Source organism: Hippopotamus amphibius, unplaced genomic scaffold (genome assembly GCF_030028045.1).
Source record: "Hippopotamus amphibius kiboko isolate mHipAmp2 unplaced genomic scaffold, mHipAmp2.hap2 scaffold_293, whole genome shotgun sequence".
NCBI lineage: Eukaryota > Metazoa > Chordata > Mammalia > Artiodactyla > Hippopotamidae > Hippopotamus > Hippopotamus amphibius.
The window spans coordinates 30,238-42,738 of record NW_026648412.1 but is presented as its reverse complement, the minus strand read 5'-3'; the positions used below and the strand labels follow the sequence as shown (position 1 = coordinate 42,738).

Here is a 12,501-nt window from a genome sequence, read left to right as displayed (position 1 = left end):
TGGTTTTTCTTTCTTTCATTTGTCTTTCCTTCTTTGCTTCTTCCTTCCTCCCTCCCTCCACCCCTTCCTCGCTCCCTTCCTTCCTTCCTTCCTTCCTTCCTTCCTTCCTTCCTTCCTTCCTTTCTGTAGAGTAGTAGCTGCAGTAGTGGAAGTATAGTTGATTGACAATAGTGTGTTAGTTTCAGGTGCACAGCAGGGAGATACTATTTTCCATAGATGATGTATTTTCAGGTTTATTTCCATAATGGGGTACCAGAAGATACTGACTCTTATTCCCTGTGCTATTCTCTATATCCTCGTTACTTGATCTCTTTTCTGTATTGTACGGTGTGTCTGTTCATCGCAGCTCCCAACTTATTCTTCCACTCCTCCCTTTCGCCTTGGGTAAGCATCAGTTTGTGTTCTACGTCTGTGACTCTGTTTCTGTTTTGCACATAGATTCATTGGTATTATTGTTTAGATTCCACATATCTCTCTCCCTCGCTGTTGGACTTACTTCACTAAGTGTAATCTTCTCTAGGTCCATCCTTTTTGCTGCACATGGCACTATTTCATTCTTTTTTGATGGCTGAGTAATATTCCACAGTACGTTTTCCATGTCTTGGCTATAGCACATAGTGCTGCTGTGAACATGGGGGTTCATGTCTCTTTTCAAGGTATAGTTTCTCTCTTTCCCGGGTGTGTCCCGAGGATTGGGATTGCTGGATCATATGATAGCTTGTCTTTCTCCTCTTTCTGTATTTCGTCACTGATCTCTCTCTCTCTCTAAGTGATTAGTGATTTACTTCTATGTACTTGTGCTTGGGGAGCACAGCTGATGAACAATATCGTGTGAATTTCACATGCACAGCAAAGGGAGACTATTTTCCATGGCTAATATTTTTTCGGCTTGATTTCTAGTGCAGTTTGCTAGAAGATAGTGAATATTATTCCCCGAGTTATTCTGTATATCCTTGCTGCTTTCTCCCTCACACATAGTAGTGTGTATCCATTCCTTTCAGCTTCTGATTTATGACTCCACTTCTCCCTTTCCCCTTGGGGAACCATCATTTGGTTTTCTATGTCTGTGAGTCTGTTTCGCACATAGATTCATGTGGAATAGGTTTTAGTTTCCACATATCTTGTCCTTTTCTGTCGGACTTCTTTCGCTAAGTCTAGTAGTCTCTGGGACCATCCTTGTGGTGGCTAATGGCAATATTTCATTCTTTTTCCTCATGGCTGAGAAATAATCCATGCTACACAGATACCACATCTTGTGCCAGCCGTCTGCTGATGGGCGGTTGTGTATTTTCCACCTTGGCTATTGCACATAATGCTGCTGCGAACATGGAGGTACTCGTATCGTTTGGCATTAGAGTTTCGTCTTTTCCGGGCACGTACCCAGGAATGGGACTGCTGGATCATATGGAAGCTCTCCTTTGGCCTCTTGAAATCTGAACCTCCACCCTCACCCCCACCCCCACCCCCAGCCCCACGCAATCACACTCACATGAGACTGGATGTTTTCTCTTGATGACAGGCGATTTATGTCTCTGGGGCAGTAGAACGCCCCCACCCCATTCGGACCACACCTCGCCCCTTTCGCATCCTGCGTTTCTGTTTCTCTCTTGCCGGCTTCTTACCCACCGCCCCCAGTCCCAGCCCAGTGGTTCGCCTGACCGCCTTGCAGCACAGCGCACCAGTCTGGCAAGCTCACCCACCACCCTGCCCCGATGGCGTCCTCTCCCACCATCCTCCTCGCACCACAGCCCACTCACATACCCGGCTTGCCACCCGCCCTTCCTCCTAGCCGGCAGGCTCGGCCCACTCTACCCCGCACCATACCCTTGTACCCCAGGCCCGACTCTCACACGCCCTGCCTGGAAGTCTCCCTTCCGCCAGCGCTCCTCAGACCCCCTGCTACTCCAGCTCCCCCCGTACCCCAGATCTGACCTACCCGCACACACGTACCAGCACCGGTGCCACCACCGTCCCAAGCTTCTGCAGAGCCTCTGCCTGAGTGGCCAGCAGCTCTCCCGGCCAGGTCCCTGCAAGCCCAATACCTCCGTGCCCGCCCCTGCTCCAGCCAGACACCCCAGGCCCTTCCTCCCACCTCCCAGCAAGCGGCTCACCACCACCCTCTCTCCACAGGGCTGTTTTGCTCCGTTCCCTAATCCACATGGGGTGACCACCACCAACGGCCACGAACACCTTCCTCCCGCACTGTCACACAGCCCCAAGGTACCAGCAAGGCCACCGAGGAAACTTCCTGCAGTGATGGGAAGCCCCATCTGCCCACTCTCGCTCCTTTCCACAGGGGACCTGCAGTTGTCCAAATGCACCGAGTGTGACACCACCACGGCAGGTCGGTGCACGTCACCGGCTGTCCCATTTGCCTCTGAAGGAAACAATCTGTGAGCAGACGTTAAAGCCTTTGGCGACAGAGGTGCCCAAGCTTGGGCTGAATGGGGACTGAGGACTTACCTTGGGGAGAATCCTTAGGAGAAGGTGAGGACGGGCTGCGAAGGAGGACAGCGCATATCCTGGATAGACAGACAGGAACGGTGAGAATGGGAAACCATGAGAAGTCATGTCTAGGGGAGCGGTGTATGTGTGCGCGCGCGCACGTGGGTGTGTGTCTTTGCTCTGGGGGAGGGAGGGACGTATGCACGGTCACATTCTTGCCTCACTGTGATAGGGTTGAGAGCGTTGGTCACGCACCTGGAATGCGATATTAGCTGGTGGTCCACCCTGTCACGCATCTGCTTCCACCGCATCCCACCTGCTTGGCTCCGTCTTCACGGCTGACCTCCGGTATCTGCCTGCGCTCTGACTTCCACTGCCTGGCGGTGTAACTCCTGGCACGTGTTTGGATTCATTTTCACATCTCTGCCTCCGGGGTGCCTTGGTCCGCCTCTCTGCTCCCATGGCCCGCTCAAGACCAGGACGCCCTTGGAGCCCACCACCGGGCCACGGGAGTCACAGGCAGTCCAGGACCTGGCCCACGAGGAAGCGGCCGGAGTCCCTGCAAGTGGCCCGACTTGGAGATGGAGATCCCTCTCCTGCACCTTCCCGATGGATCCGCGTCGCAGGTGCTGGCACTCAATGGGACCCTCCACCCCCACCCCTCCATGCCGACCCCCCCCCACCGCCATCCGCACCCCCACCCCCACCCCCATCCCCACCTGCACTGCCATCACCCCCCCGCCCCACCCGCACTGTCATCACCACCACTGCCGCCACCACCACCACCTTTACCACAAACAGCAGCAGCAGCAGCAGCAGCAGCAGCGGCTCCAGCCCCAGCACCGCACCAGGACTGCCACCGCCGCCACCAGGGGCAGCAGAGGCAGCAGCAGCAGCAGCACCAACACCAGCCCCTCAGGAAGGAAGACGGGATGGGTCGTCAGCGGTGAGATGCGTCGTGGCAGAAGTCGTGCTGCCGGAGAGTCCAAACGCAGGTGGGGGCGTTTGCTCGTGGCCACAGCCTCGGCGGGGAGAGAGGCTGCCCCGGGCCGTCGTGTTTGGGGCTGAGGCAAGGGTCCGAGAAGGAGGAGGCGGGATGTGGAGGGCCTGGCGTGGGCGAGCGCTCCAGTGCGGCCAAAAGGGTTGCGTGGCAGGGCTTGGGCTGGAGGTGGACGGTGGCGGGCGGCTGCTGGCGGGGCTCCGAGGCGGCGGAGCAAGCGTGGGCCGGCTAAAAGGGGGCGCGGGACGGTGGGAGGCCGAGAGGCAGAAGAAGGGCTTCCCTGACCGGGAATCGAACCCGGGCCGCGGCGGTGAGAGCGCCGAATCCTAACCACTAGACCACCAGGGAGCGCCAGGCCTGCCGCTCGCTGCTCCTCGCCCCATAGCGCCCGCGCCGCGCCACCTCGGCGCCAAGACCCGGCTCCCCCAAGTCCAGTCCCCGCGCCGCTCCTGGCAGTGCACGTGCCCTCGCGTTCTTCCTGCTGGCCGCAGCCGCAAAACACTGCGCGCCTGCTTCTCGCACACACGCGAAAAGCCGCGAAGGGCCAGCTAGCTCCCCGCTCCCGGCTCTCCCTCCCAGGCCCGGGGCCCGAGGCCCGCGGAGCTCGGCAAAAGGTCGGCCCACTGCGTTGGCCGGGAATCGAACCCGGGTCAACTGCTTGGAAGGCAGCTATGCTCACCACTATACCACCAACGCTGCACAGCCCGGGCCGCCCGCAGACGCCGGCCCCGGGCTCGCCCGACCGCACTCTCGCCGCCGCCTCGGCCGCCGTCTCCTCCTCCTCGTCCTCCTCCTCCTCCTCCTGTCCCTCCTCCTCCTCCTCCTGGTCCTCCTCCCCCTCCTCCCCCTCCTCCGCCTCCGCCGCCTGGAGCAGCCCTGCCCCGACGCCCCGCCAGCCGGCAGCTCCGTGCTGCCACAGGCGACACCAACGACCGCCCGGAGCCCCAGCCGCGCCAGCCCTCCGCAGCTGCCCTAGTCCACCGGCCCGACCGCCTCAGGGGGGCGCTCTCGCTGCCTTGCTGCTCCCGGGGCCTCGGCTTCACGCCGCGGGCCACCCCCCGCCCCCGCCCTCACCCCCACCCCGGGGGACGCGTCCTCCAGCACCTGGCTCCCCAAGGCCCTTCTCCCCCCGGCGCGGGGCCAGGCCGCCTCCCGCACCGACAGGGGACGGCGCTCATCCGCCACCCACCCGGCCCGCCCGCTGTGCAGAGCTGCGCGGCTGTGCGGCGCTCCGCAAGGAGCCCAGTGAGGCCGCCCCTTCGGACGGGCCGCGATGTCGTCGGGCGGTTGTGGGGTCGAGAGGAGGCCCTGGCTCGCCGTGGCGACCGAGCGCCCGGCGAGGAGGAAGGGCTGGAGGGCTGCAGGGGGTGCAGGGCGGGCAGGCTAGGCACGCGCTGGCCTCGCTGGAGGGCGGACGGCGACGGGAGGAGAAGGGCCCTTGGGGGCCGGGCGGCAGGACCGAGCGCGGCGCCGGCCATCAAAAAGAGGGCGTGCTGCCTCCCCGTCGGGGAATCGAACCCCGGTCTCCCGCGTGACAGGCGGGGATACTCACCACTATACTAACGAGGACGGCGGCGACCGCTGGGGCGCCCGGCCGCTCTGGGCTGCCTGCCGGCGCCTCCCTCTGCCCTCTGCCCTCTGCCCACCACGGACGCCGGGCGCGTGCCCGACCCGACCCGACACCAAACCAACCGCGTCGTCCAAAGCAGCAGCCCCCGGCCCCGACAGGGACGCGGACCCGCGTGGCGCTGACACCTGCCAGTGCGCGCTGCCTGTTGCCTCCAACGCGGGGATCGCGCCGGGTGCAGGGGGCCCGACAGGCCAAGCGAGGCTTCGAGGAGGGCCTGGGCGTGCGCCGTGCCCCGTCCGGCGAAGAGAGGCGCGGGAGGGTGCTGCCGGCACGCGCTGGCCCGACGCGGCCGGGCGCGGTCCGGGGCCAGGGGTGGGCGAGGCCGCCACCGCGCCGGAGCCAGGCGCGTCGGCAGGCCTCGCTCGCCGTCGGCCACCGCGCGCCCGGTGCGTTGCTCAGCCAGACGGCCGCCCGCCTGGCGCGGAGCACCGCGTCCAGCCAAGGGCACCGCTGTTGGCGTCGCGGCGGGTCCCAGCCAGCCGAGCGGCGACGCGCCCGCTCCGGCCCGCCGTCAGGATGGCCGAGCGGTCTAAGGCGCTGCGTTCAGGTCGCAGTCTCCCCTGGAGGCGTGGGTTCGAATCCCACTCCTGACAAGCCAGCCTTTTGGCCCGCCCCACTAACGCACCCGTCCCTCTGGCAGCCCTTGACCGCCTTCCTCTCCGTTGGCGCACTGCACTCTTGCGGCCTCTCCAAACTCAGGCCCGGACATCCGTGCCTCTCACACGCGGGACCCTCTCCGCCACGGCCGCGCTTCCTGCCCACCCGCCCGCGGGCTTGGCAGAAATGGCCCAGTTGGAAGCCTCCCGGACACACGCCCTCCCGCCCAGCCAGTACGCCCCCTCCTACCTGCACCCACACCACCAACCTTCAGTCCTTCGCACCACATCTTTCCTCACCTGCTTGCTTGCTGCTGCTGCTGCTGCTGCTGCTGCTGCTAGTTTTTCTCCTTCCCTCCCTCCCTTCCTTCCTTCCGCCCTCCGTCCCTCGCTCCCACTCCCACTGCACCCGCTGCACCCCGCCACCGCCACACACACACCAGACGCGGGTGCAAAGCCCTCGACTCCTCGCCCGCCTTCCGCCTGCCCGACTTCTGCCTGGTGAACAGCGGGCTCACTCTCCCAGCCTTGCTGCCACGTCCGCCACCAGCAGCTCTCCCTCCGTCCAACATCCTGTCCCTTGCGCCAGCCCCGCCGGCCCGCCTGCCCATTCCATTCCCCCCACGGCCACGCGGAGGTGGCCGACGCCGTCTTGCCGGCCTGGGGTGCGTGCCCTCGGTGCGTATTGGCCTTGGGGCCTCGGCTGGGCCACAGCTGCCTGCCTCCCAGCACGCAGGCAGCCCAGCTTCCTGCTGGGCCAGGGACCACCGGGCCCTCCCTGCAGGAGGCCTGGCGCAGGAGTCGCTCCCGGGAAGAGTGCTCCAGCGAGGAGAGAGCGCGCGCCCTGGACGCCCCGTCACCCGCCCACAGACGTCCGGCCCTCAGCCCGGGCCACCCCCTTGGGCGCCACAGCGCACGTTGCCCGGGGAAGCCGCTGCCCCGGCCGGACCTAACCGCACCCTGGCGCGTCGCTCCTCTCACGACCAACGCCTCAGAGCGGGACCCCTCGGGAGAGGGCTGGGCCAGAGCGCAGCAGCGAGGCCCAGGCACCTGTGGTCCTTGGGCCTGAGCGTCTGCTCGGTGGCGGCGGCGCTCCCGGGGGCCCATCTCCGGCGCTCGCGGCCCCGACCCCGGCCCCGCGCGAGCTCCGATGCCTGCCCCACTCCCATCCCACCCCCACCCCTGGCCGCCCTTGCCCGCCCCGCAGCGGCAAGAAAGCCAGCCGCCAGAGGGACTTGGGGTCGGGACCTGGCGGTCACCGAGACGAAACTCGGTCCTCAGCCGCAGCCGCCGCGCCTCGCCTCGCCTCGCCTCGCCGGCCCTGCCTGCGATTCGGGCGCGGGTCGGGCTGCTTCCGCTCCTGGCTTCCTCTGGCGACAGCGACAGCCTCGCGGCGGCCGTGGACGGCAGAGAAAGCGCAGGATGGGCCGAGCCCGCCTGCGTCCCTCCGTCCCTCTGTCCTCTCGACCGCCTGGCGCCCTGGGGTCGCCCACGTGCCCGGAGCCTGTCACTGGGGTGGGCCGTCGGCCTCCTGCGCAAACGGAGCAGAGGCCCTCGGGCGAGCGGCGCCCAGTATCGGGCTCTTGGCTGCGAGCAGCGCTGGGGCAGCATCGGGCGCCGGGTGCCCTCGGTGCATGGGTGGTTCAGTGGTAGAATTCTCGCCTGCCACGCGGGAGGCCCGGGTTCGATTCCCGGCCCATGCAGCCGCAGCGTCGCCTTTTGGTTCCCGCAGCCCCAAAGCGGAGCTAGGCGTCCCCGCTCCCACGCCCAAGGCACCGGGCCTGCCACAGCTCGCTCCCACCCGCAGCTCTCCACCGCACCTGCCGGCCTGTCCTTCCCACGCGGACGCCCCCCCACCCGACACACACTGCGGAGCCAAGCCTCCACCACCTGACACCTCGCGCGCTCTGCCACTCTAGCGCCCGGACACCTTGCTTGGGCTTGTGCTCTTCCTCACCCTGACCCCACACTTGCGTCACTCCTTGCCCCGTAAGCAATACCCCACACTAGCACCGGCGCGCCCCATCTCTTCACCTTTCACCACCTCTCCAAGCTCTCTGGCTCCCTCTGCCCACACTCCGAAAACGATACCGTGTTTGCACAACCAGCAGCAAGGAAGGTGCCACCTCGGGCAGTGATACAGCCCATTGTCCTAGAGAGTCCCCGAAGCATTGTCTTGCACGAGGAGTTCCAGAGAAGTCCACGATGCCATGGCAAACCGCACTCTGTATTCATGTTTTGTCCCTCAGCAGAAATATGTTTCCAACACCGCCCACTCCTCCACCACTAGTACCACCACCACCATCACCACCCCCACGACCACCCCCCCTCCCCTGAACCTCTCCTCCTACCGACAGCATCATGGCTGCTCCGGACAGCACCACCACCTCAGGCCGCGCCCTCACCACCACCGCTACTCCACCCAACACCCCCATCCCACCCCCTATCTCCCCACTCCTTCCCTGATCCTTTCCAATTCCTACGTTGTCAAAGATCCTACTCTTGCATTTCTCCCGGTGGCCTCCTTGATCTGTTTGGATTGTTTGTGTTTGTTTGTTTGTGTCCTAGCTAAGTAGAAGTAGAGTTGATTTACAATACTGTGTTCGTGTCAGGTGTCTAAGTAGAAGTAGAGTTGATTTACAATACTGTGTTCGTGTCTTGTCAGATTCAGTGAAATGTGCTTTTTCAGGTTATTTTCCAGTACGGTTTCTTAGGAGATATGAAGCTAGTTCCTGGTGCTAGGCAGTAAAATCCTTGCTGCTTCTCTGCTTTAGGGATACTGTTGCCTCTCCTTTAACCCCAACCCCACCTCCAAATATGTCCCTCCCCTACACTTTCCCCTTGGGTAACCACACGTGTGTTTTCTACGTCTGTGAGTCTCTCTTTGTTTTGCACAAAGGTTCACTTCGTTGCAGTTTTTAGATTCCACGTACCTTTATCCTTCTCAGTCAGACTTACTTTACTAAGTGTAATATTCTCTAGGACCATCCAGGTTGCGCCAAATGGCAAGGTTTCATTGCTTTCTATGGCTGAGGAATGTTGCATACTACACATGCAGCACATCTTCTTTTTCTTTCTTCCTTAAGAGCTTTTACTGAGATACAATGGACATACGATAAACTGCATATATTGAAAGTGTACAATTTGATACTTCTTTTCTTATTAGTAATGTATATATGGCAATCCCAACCTGCCAGTTCATCCCACCACAACCCCCCGCCCCCCTTTCCCCACTTGGTGTCTATATGTCTGTTCTCTACATCTGTGTCTCTATTTCTGCCTTGCAAACCGGTTGATGGGTACCGTTTTTCTTTATTCTGCTTACATGTGTTAACACACGATATCTGTTTTTCTCTTTCTGACTCACTTCACTCTGTATGACAGTCTCTAGGTCCATCCATGTCTCGACAAATGTCCCAACTGCGTTCCTTTTTACAGCTGAGTAATATTCAATCGCGTATATGTACCACATCTTCTTTACCCATTCACCTGTTGATGGACATTTAGGTTGCTTCCACGTCCCGGCTCTTGTAAATAGTGCTGCAGTGAACACTGGCGTGCACGTACAGCACATCTTCTTGCGACTGCCGTCTGTTGATGAGCACTTGGGTGTTTTCCACGTCTTGGCTATGGCACACAGTGCTGCTATGAACATGAGGGTGCATGCATCTTTTCAAATTAGAGCTTTTGTCTTTTCCAGATGTGTACTGAGGATTGGGATTGCTAGATCATATGACAGCTCACCTGTCCTTCTTTCTTTTTTCTTTCTTCGCTTCTTCCTTGCTTGCTTTTTCTTTCTTTCATTTCCTTTCCTTCCTTCCTTCTTCCTTCCTTTATTTCTTGCTTCTATCCTTCCTTCCTTCTTTCTTGCTTGCTTGCTTCTTCCTTTGCTGCTTGCTTGGTTTTTCTTTCTTTCATTTGTCTTTCCTTCTTTGCTTCTTCCTTCCTCCCTCCCTCCACCCCTTCCTCGCTTCCTTCCTTCCTTCCTTCCTTCCTTCCTTCCTTCCTTCCTTCCTTTCTGTAGAGTAGTAGCTGCAGTAGTGGAAGTATAGTTGATTGACAATAGTGTGTTAGTTTCAGGTGCACAGCAGGGAGATACTATTTTCCATAGATGATGTATTTTCAGGTTTATTTCCATAATGGGGTACCAGAAGATACTGACTCTTATTCCCTGTGCTATTCTCTATATCCTCGTTACTTGATCTCTTTTCTGTATTGTACGGTGTGTCTGTTCATCGCAGCTCCCAACTTATTCTTCCACTCCTCCCTTTCGCCTTGGGTAAGCATCAGTTTGTGTTCTACGTCTGTGACTCTGTTTCTGTTTTGCACATAGATTCATTGGTATTATTGTTTAGATTCCACATATCTCTCTCCCTCGCTGTTGGACTTACTTCACTAAGTGTAATCTTCTCTAGGTCCATCCTTTTTGCTGCACATGGCACTATTTCATTCTTTTTTGATGGCTGAGTAATATTCCACAGTACGTTTTCCATGTCTTGGCTATAGCACATAGTGCTGCTGTGAACATGGGGGTTCATGTCTCTTTTCAAGGTATAGTTTCTCTCTTTCCCGGGTGTGTCCCGAGGATTGGGATTGCTGGATCATATGATAGCTTGTCTTTCTCCTCTTTCTGTATTTCGTCACTGATCTCTCTCTCTCTCTAAGTGATTAGTGATTTACTTCTATGTACTTGTGCTTGGGGAGCACAGCTGATGAACAATATCGTGTGAATTTCAGATGCACAGCAAAGGGAGACTATTTTCCATGGCTAATATTTTTTCGGCTTGATTTCTAGTGCAGTTTGCTAGAAGATAGTGAATATTATTCCCCGAGTTATTCTGTATATCCTTGCTGCTTTCTCCCTCACACATAGTAGTGTGTATCCATTCCTTTCAGCTTCTGATTTATGACTCCACTTCTCCCTTTCCCCTTGGGGAACCATCATTTGGTTTTCTATGTCTGTGAGTCTGTTTCGCCCATAGATTCATGTGGAATAGGTTTTAGTTTCCACATATCTTGTCCTTTTCTGTCGGACTTCTTTCGCTAAGTCTAGTAGTCTCTGGGACCATCCTTGTGGTGGCTAATGGCAATATTTCATTCTTTTTCCTCATGGCTGAGAAATAATCCATGCTACACAGATACCACATCTTGTGCCAGCCGTCTGCTGATGGGCGGTTGTGTATTTTCCACCTTGGCTATTGCACATAATGCTGCTGCGAACATGGAGGTACTCGTATCGTTTGGCATTAGAGTTTCGTCTTTTCCGGGCACGTACCCAGGAATGGGACTGCTGGCTCATATGGAAGCTCTCCTTTGGCCTCTTGAAATCTGAACCTCCACCCTCACCCCCACCCCCACCCCCAGCCCCACGCAATCACACTCACATGAGACTGGATGTTTTCTCTTGATGACAGGCGATTTATGTCTCTGGGGCAGTAGAACGCCCCCACCCCATTCGGACCGCACCTCGCCCCTTTCGCATCCTGCGTTTCTGTTTCTCTCTTGCCGGCTTCTTACCCACCGCCCCCAGTCCCAGCCCAGTGGTTCGCCTGACCGCCTTGCAGCACAGCGCACCAGTCTGGCAAGCTCACCCACCACCCTGCCCCGATGGCGTCCTCTCCCACCATCCTCCTCGCACCACAGCCCACTCACATACCCGGCTTGCCACCCGCCCTTCCTCCTAGCCGGCAGGCTCGGCCCACTCTACCCCGCACCATACCCTTGTACCCCAGGCCCGACTCTCACACGCCCTGCCTGGAAGTCTCCCTTCCGCCAGCGCTCCTCAGACCCCCTGCTACTCCAGCTCCCCCCGTACCCCAGATCTGACCTACCCGCACACACGTACCAGCACCGGTGCCACCACCGTCCCAAGCTTCTGCAGAGCCTCTGCCTGAGTGGCCAGCAGCTCTCCCGGCCAGGTCCCTGCAAGCCCAATACCTCCGTGCCCGCCCCTGCTCCACCCAGACACCCCAGGCCCTTCCTCCCACCTCCCAGCAAGCGGCTCACCACCACCCTCTCTCCACAGGGCTGTTTTGCTCCGTTCCCTAATCCACATGGGGTGACCACCACCAACGGCCACGAACACCTTCCTCCCGCACTGTCACACAGCCCCAAGGTACCAGCAAGGCCACCGAGGAAACTTCCTGCAGTGATGGGAAGCCCCATCTGCCCACTCTCGCTCCTTTCCACAGGGGACCTGCAGTTGTCCAAATGCACCGAGTGTGACACCACCACGGCAGGTCGGTGCACGTCACCGGCTGTCCCGTTTGCCTCTGAAGGAAACAATCTGTGAGCAGACGTTAAAGCCTTTGGCGACAGAGGTGCCCAAGCTTGGGCTGAATGGGGACTGAGGACTTACCTTGGGGAGAATCCTTAGGAGAAGGTGAGGACGGGCTGCGAAGGAGGACAGCGCATATCCTGGATAGACAGACAGGAACGGTGAGAATGGGAAACCATGAGAAGTCATGTCTAGGGGAGCGGTGTATGTGTGCGCGCGCGCACGTGGGTGTGTGTCTTTGCTCTGGGGGAGGGAGGGACGTATGCACGGTCACATTCTTGCCTCACCGTGATAGGGTTGAGAGCGTTGGTCACGCACCTGGAATGCGATATTAGCTGGTGGTCCACCCTGTCACGCATCTGCTTCCACCGCATCCCACCTGCTTGGCTCCGTCTTCACGGCTGACCTCCGGTATCTGCCTGCGCTCTGACTTCCACTGCCTGGCGGTGTAACTCCTGGCACGTGTTTGGATTCATTTTCACATCTCTGCCTCCGGGGTGCCTTGGTCCGCCTCTCTGCTCCCATGGCCCGCTCAAGACCAGGACGCCCTTGG

The 12,501-nt window shown here is 59.3% G+C and overlaps 5 non-coding genes across 5 annotated transcripts; 2 read left to right on the top strand and 3 right to left on the bottom strand.

The window, feature by feature from the left end:
* Positions 1-3,721: 3,721 nt before the first annotated feature.
* TRNAE-CUC (transfer RNA glutamic acid (anticodon CUC)) lies at positions 3,722-3,793 on the bottom strand. Its single transcript has one exon. It is a non-coding gene; the product is annotated as a tRNA-Glu (tRNA).
* Positions 3,794-4,069: 276 nt separating this feature from the next.
* On the bottom strand, positions 4,070-4,141 carry TRNAG-UCC (transfer RNA glycine (anticodon UCC)). The gene has a single exon. It is a non-coding gene; the product is annotated as a tRNA-Gly (tRNA).
* An 801-nt stretch (positions 4,142-4,942) lies between these two features.
* Positions 4,943-5,014, bottom strand: TRNAD-GUC (transfer RNA aspartic acid (anticodon GUC)). Its single transcript has one exon. It is a non-coding gene; the product is annotated as a tRNA-Asp (tRNA).
* Positions 5,015-5,585: 571 nt separating this feature from the next.
* Positions 5,586-5,668, top strand: TRNAL-CAG (transfer RNA leucine (anticodon CAG)). Its single transcript has one exon. It is a non-coding gene; the product is annotated as a tRNA-Leu (tRNA).
* Positions 5,669-7,303: 1,635 nt separating this feature from the next.
* Positions 7,304-7,374, top strand: TRNAG-GCC (transfer RNA glycine (anticodon GCC)). Its single transcript has one exon. It is a non-coding gene; the product is annotated as a tRNA-Gly (tRNA).
* The last annotated feature ends 5,127 nt before the right edge of the window (positions 7,375-12,501 follow it).